The sequence below is a fragment of the Nicotiana sylvestris genome, chromosome 3, assembly GCF_000393655.2.
Source record: "Nicotiana sylvestris chromosome 3, ASM39365v2, whole genome shotgun sequence".
In the NCBI taxonomy this organism is placed as follows: domain Eukaryota; kingdom Viridiplantae; phylum Streptophyta; class Magnoliopsida; order Solanales; family Solanaceae; genus Nicotiana; species Nicotiana sylvestris.
The window spans coordinates 89,319,530-89,326,903 of record NC_091059.1 but is presented as its reverse complement, the minus strand read 5'-3'; positions in this window follow the sequence as shown (position 1 = coordinate 89,326,903).

The window sequence follows — 7,374 nt, the reverse complement described above, 5'->3', positions numbered from 1 at the left end:
TTGCAATATCCTTCGAAAATGTCAACTGACGCAAACAATGAATCCATCATATCATCTACTACTGTTAACCCTCATAGGGAATATCTGGAATGGGCGCGACCAATTGCATATACCTCTATTACTATTGAATATAACTCACAAAAATTTATGTTCCTCTGCCTAAATTACAAACGTCGTTAACCTTCATTAATTGGTCGCCTTGTACCCTTCTTCATCTTGCTTGTTTTGCTTGTTGAAACTTGTATTTATCTTCTTAATCACTTATTGTCTTTTACCATAAAGATGTATAGACATTCTTGCCTTAAGGCTTCTTATCAGGAAGCTTATGCCTTTTAGTACACCCATGATCTACTAAAGACCTCACATTTACTTGTCGTAGGCATCTTACAAAAATCCAATTCCTCTGACTCAGCTCTTCCACAACTATCTCTCTTTCCAATCCTTCTTTCCGGATATAGTATCATCTTATTACGAATAAAAAAAGAATTTCAGAATTTGTACTCTTATAAGTGAGCTCTACCACACGATCTAGAGTAAGAAGAAAGAGTGACAATCCTAAATTTCCTGTAGCCTCCTGCTTATAAGTGTGGTGCATGACACACCTATAAACAAGACTCTACAAGACATGGCTTGTAGACTCCCTAGGACAGAACTGCTCTGATACCACTTTTGTCACGACCCAAACCGATGGGCCATAACGGGCACCCGATACCTTACTCAACCGAGTACCAACGTAATGTATCTTTCATATTACATCATCGTATACACGTGACATACGGGCCTAATAGGCCAACATTATCATTTAAAAAATTCAAAACAAAGGACGACAAGGCCGTACAATCTTTTATGTATACGACATATGTCTACAAGCCTTTAAGAATACATAAATGTCATAAGGGTTGGGACAGAGTCCCGCCATACCAAACAATACACGTCTAAATCATACTAACCAAACGAGCAACTCCGAAGCAAATGGAGCGCACCAATATCTTTCGCTGAGCTAATAGCCTACTTGGAGGGCTCTCGACCTGTCTATCGGGACCTGCGGGCATGAAATGCAGCGTCCCCAAGCAAAAGTGACGTCAGTACGAATAATGTACCGAGTATGTAAGGCACATAAATAAATACATAAGAGATATGGAAGACATATAGAGTACATGACTCAACTTGTAAGTATGAATAACTTTGTAAATCATAAATTACTTTTAACGTCATGCATATGCGTATGAATGTCATGTCGTGCATAGGTACATATTTCATAATATCATCAGCCTCTGAGGGCATCCCATCATATCATATCGGCCATTGTGGGCAAAATCATCATCGTATACCAGGTGATCAGGTGGTGGTGCGTATATAACGCCATAACCTTTCCCATATCCCATATACATATATACATACATATATACGCGTATATAACGCCGTTTGAATCATATTTTGGCCACTGTGGGCAATATCATCATCATATACCAGCTGATCAGGTGGTGGAGCGTATATAACGCCGTAACCTTTTCCCATTCCATATACATATATTTACATATATACGCGTATATAACGCCATCTTGACATGGGTCAATGCACATGAATGCAATGCATGAAAAGTACGTCAATAAAATCATTCGGAAAGTCATAAGACTACTTTGCCTCTTGAGCAATATCATAAAGTAACATCTTTTCAACTTTCGTATTTTTCTGAGACCCATGAACAGATGATAAAATATTATGACACATGAGAATTAAAGAACATAGATATTTCTATTACTTCTATGAGTAGAGTCACTTATGGAATTTGTGCATTTGCACGTTTCGTTCATATCGTATGGATCATGCAAAAAGAAATAAGGGATAGCCTTAACATACCTGAAGTAGGGAAAAAATTCGTATGATGTCCTTGGAAAAGGTTGCACCGCACTTCTTTAGAACCGCAAAATTTTACGTTGCTAAGGATTAAAGAGTCTCGTATGAGATTTGATTATAGCAATCACGGATATAATTTGTATGAAATAATATACAATTTTGACAATATACCGGCTTCGACCACTGTCAAGTTGTGCTAAAACGTGATGTGGGATCATAGTTCGACAAATTCCAAGAACTTTACTCCCGTGACCCTAAGACCTTAATCATGTATCTGTACCATGTTTCTCGGCAAGAAATACAATGAATTGTATAGAATCTCCATTAATCCACTTAGGAGAAACTTTATTACTCTTAGCAATCCTTTCCAATATAGAGACTAATATACCAATTTGTAATCTATCTTGAGTGTTTGGAAGCAAGTGGTTATCAAATGTCTTAAGGTTAATATCCAGGTGCCTACTTAGTAGATAAGTTACCCTTCTAAATGCCACCTATATTAATGACTTTATGAGTCATTTTAACTTAAAATAAGGGGCTGCCACGTTTTGGGGGAGGGGGTGTTAGCCTTATCCCATAATTTAATAGTTAAGTGGGTAATGTTCTGTTACCCGGTAATTAATCAATTACCCACATAATTTAAAAATTATCTCAAATTACTTAAAATTCTATTTATTTTTAATATACTTTATACATTATACTATCATGGTCATATGGTATCTTACATGGTACCGGTTCATAATTATCGGGTATTATCGCTAGACCCATTTTTTATCCCAAATGCCAAACTTGGACGAAAATTTGTTTCCTTTGACCTGCTTCCCCTCTCACCTTCACAAATTTACTTATTACTTGTTTGAAATAGCATAATCCTTATAATCTGAATAATCTTTTCCTTGGACTGATGTCAATTGCCTTACGACAAATTCAACATACAATACTACAGGGTGCAACATCGTCGTAATATAGTACTGCGGGACGTGACATCTCACTTCCGGACTCTCATTAATTTATCTATGGCGTATTTTCATGTACAAAAATATGGGGTGTAACAGTAGACCGATATATATACTCTCCCTTGTCGGGATATTTTGGGCTGTTAGTTGTACCCTTGCCGGGTTAGAGTGATATATTGTTGATTTCCCCTAACGGGACTCTCCTTACAAAATCAGATGTTTCGAATTATATTATGGGATCGTGTGGCATGCCGTCCACTTATATATGATAATATGGGATTGTGTGGCACGCCATCCACTTATATATGATATTATGGGGTTGTGTGGCACGTCGTCCATTTATATATGATATTATGGGATCGTGTGGCACGCCGTCCACTTATATATGATATTATGGGGTCGTGTGGCACGCCGTCCACTTATATATGATATTATGGGATCGTGTGGCACGCCGTCCACTTATATATGATATTATGGGATCGTGTGGCACGCCGTCCACTTATATATGATATTATGGGGTCGTGTGGCACGTCGTCCACTTATATATGATATTATGGGATCGTGTGGCACGTCGTCCACTTATATATGATATTATGGGATCGTGTGGCACGCCGTCCACTTATATATGATATTATGGGATCGTGTGGCACGCCGTCCACTTATATATGATATTATGGGATCGTGTGGCATGCCGTCCACTTATATATGATATTATGGGATCGTGTGGCACGCCGTCCACTTATATATGATATTATGGGATCGTGTGGCACACCGTCCACTTATATATGATATTATGGGATCGTGTGGCACGCCGTCCACTTATATATGATATTATGGGATCGTGTGGCACGCCGTCCACTTATATATGATATTATATCATGGGAACCAGAGTTTCTTCTGTTTATTTCCGATATTTCATTTTTATCTGTTACTCCCCGATAGCATGTCCCCTCCTAGCTTTACTTTGTATTATCTTGTTATTGTTTTCTTGCACTTGTATATATATCTGTACAGGTTAATTGTGGTAGGTCCTGTCTAGCCTCGTCACTACTTCGCCGGGGTTAGGCCAGGCACTTACCAACACATGGGGTTGGTTATGCTGATGCTACACTCTGTGCATTTTTGTGCACAGATCAGGGAACAGCTTACGGACCACAGCAGTAGGACTTCTGGGAGCTATTTTTAGTCCAGGGACTCTCGAGGTAGCCTAGCTGGCGTTCGCAGGCCGAAGCCCCTTTCCATGTTTTTCGTTTGTTCATCTTGTATCCGACAAACATGATGTATTTCCTTTCAGACATTGTTTGTAGTATTCTGTAGTAGTCCGTGAGCTAGTGACACCAGACCTTGGGTAGTGATGTGTATTAAACTACCGCACTTTTGGTTTTCAGTTGCTTAAATTTAAAGTCTTCCGCTTAAATTTTGTCTCATTTATTATATTGTTTGAAAGAAAGCAGGAAAGGTGTTTTAAATATTTTGCTTGCCTAGCTCCGATAGTAGGCGCCATCACGACACCTGATGGTGGGAAAACCGGGTCGTGACACAGATCATCTTGCATATCAAAACTGGATAACAAGTAGACAATCATTCAAAACAAGGTAGAGTCATGTTGAGATAGACTACTAGGGGATGAGCTAGAACATGTTCTGAAAAGCCTTAAGAAGGTTAGACTAGCATGCTAGATGAGGTAGTAATCTAAACATGTCAATTGCATATTGAACAACAGAACCTTTGATAGAAACAAATGGGGAACATGATAAACTGAAGCAGTAAAAGAAACATGTTGGTTTTGAGCTTGAATTAAAATCAGAACATACCAGTAGAGGGATGGTAAACACACAGTGAGGAATAATAAAGCACAATAGCTAGACTTGGCTTGCAGCTGGCTAACTCAGAATAATAGCAAGTAACCAAAGAGATAGCAGGAAGTTTTTTTAGCGTGAGAGAGCTTTTTGAACCAATGGGTTTGTGTGTGTGTTAATGAGAGAGTATGTATATATATTAGTTCAAAACTAGGTAAAATAAGGCAAGAATCACAATAGTATAGTAATTATGGAACTCAGAACCAATTAGAGAAAAATCAGTATAAGTACTCTCTTAATTTAAGGGAATCAGTTCAAGTGGTAAGGACAAGTAATAAATAAGGAAAGAAATCAATGCAAGACCAATAAGGAAAGATTTCAAATACAGTAAGTATAGGGTAAACAATTAGGGCTAAGTTCAGAAAACTCTAATTAAGGAGATAGTTAGTAAGAATAAAGTACCAATGCAGACATGGAAGGCGAATCAATCAATTTGAATAGAAAGGGTAGGAATCAAAGGTTTAAAGGAATGTCTTCCAATCAAACCATGAAATAGGGAATCCAGAATCAATCAAAGAGAAAGTCATGAGTCAATGTTCTAGCATATAAATAGAGTGAGATAAGAATAACCAGACATAGCAAACATGAAGGTTAAATAGCATTGATTGAAAGAGGAAAGTTTTGAACAGTCACGATGAACACAAGCACATAGAGTTGATGTAAGCTAGGCTAAGAAACTCAATATAAACATATTCGAGGCAAGATAGTCACAAAAACTCAAACAAGAACTGGTCAGTCACAGGACCAAACGAAGAAACCTAGAAAATTAGGGCTTTCAACATAGACGAGTTAAAGATGTGATAAACTCATAGAATCAGTTAAAATAATGCAAGAAATAGAAGTTTAAACACAAAGAATCAATTAAACAAGGTTTTAAAAGAAGTTCCGAAACCCTAGATTTTAGAAGCAGGTGAAAAACACTTAAAATCAATGATTCTTGTAAAGAGTTTCGAGGACAGCGTAAAACATTAAAGAAACTCAAATCATCCTAGATCTGTGCATATCTAGGAGATATAAGAAGAAATTAGGGTTTCAAAAGAACCCCATATATAGATGAAAGAAGTTGTCTAGAACCCCAAGGATCGTATCAAATACAACATGATTTTGCTTGAAATCACACTGGAGTAGCCAAGAACAAACAAGTGACGAACTCTAGATGCATGTCGACATAGCCCTGGGCCCTTGAAGACCTTAGAGAAGGTAGACATGGCATGAGAGAAGCCATTGGAGGCTTAGGAGACGATGATAGGTCACCGGAGCTGACCAGAGAAGAGAGGTCGGCGTTTGAAGGGCTATGTCACGACCCAAACCGATGGGCCACGACGGGCACCCGGTAGCTTACTCAATCGAGTACCAACGTAACGTATTTTTCTTATTACATTATCATATACACATGACATACGGGCCTAATAGGCCAACATGATTATTTATAAACTCAAAACATAGGCCGACAAGGCCGTACAATCTTTCAAGTACACGATATATGTCTACAAGCCTCTAAGAGTACATAATTGTCATAAAGGTTGGGACAGATTCCCGCCATACCAAACAATTCACGTCTAAATCATACTAACCAAACACGCAACTCCGAAGTAAATGGAGCGCACCAATATCTTCCACTGAGTTGATAGCCTACTTGGAGTGTTGTCGACCTGTCTATCTGGACCTGCGGGCAAGAAACGCAGCGTCCCCAAGCAAAAGGGATGTCAGTACGAATAATGTACCGAGTATGTAAGGAACATAAATACGTACATAAGAGACATGGAAGAAATATAGAGTACATGACTCAACCTGTAAGTCTGAATAACTTTGTAAATCATAAATTACGTTTAGCGTCATGCATATGCGTATGAATGTCATGTTGTGCATAGGTACATGTTTCATAACATCATTAGCCTGTGAGGGCATCCCATCATTTCATATCGGCCACTATGGGCAAAATCATCATCGTATATAAGCTGATCAGGTGGTGGTGCATATATAACACCATAACCTTTCCCATATCCCATATACATACATACATACATACATACATATATATATACATACATACATACATATATATATATATATATATATATATATATATATATATATATATATATATACATATATAACGCCGTTTGAATCATATTTCAGCCACTGTGGGCAACATCATCATCATATACCAGCTGATCAGGTGGTGGTGTGTATATAACGCCATAACCTTTTCATATATCCCATATACATATATTTACATATATACGTGTATATAACGCCATCTAGTCATGGGTCAATGTACATGTATAAATGAGTGAAATGCATGGAAAATATATAATAATGTCGATATTCCTTTCGGATAAACTTTTCCAGCTGTGTATATTTTGAGACCCATGAATAGAAGATAATAATAATTCTCATGTGGAATCAAGAATATAGACACCCCTACTATTTCTATGAATAGAGTAATTTATAGAAACTGTGTATTTGCTCATTTTTTCAGTATAATTTGGACAATGCCAAAAGAAAGAAGGGAGGGCCTTAACATACCTGTTTCTACGAAATTCTTGAACGAAACCTATGCTTGAAGCTTGGATTGAAACGAAATTTGGACTGAAATTTTAATCGAAATTTTTGAATTGATGAACGGAATGATTTTTGTGGTTCAAGATAGAATGAAATGATTGTTTTCACATTTTTGGTTCAAAATAGAAAGCAATTGT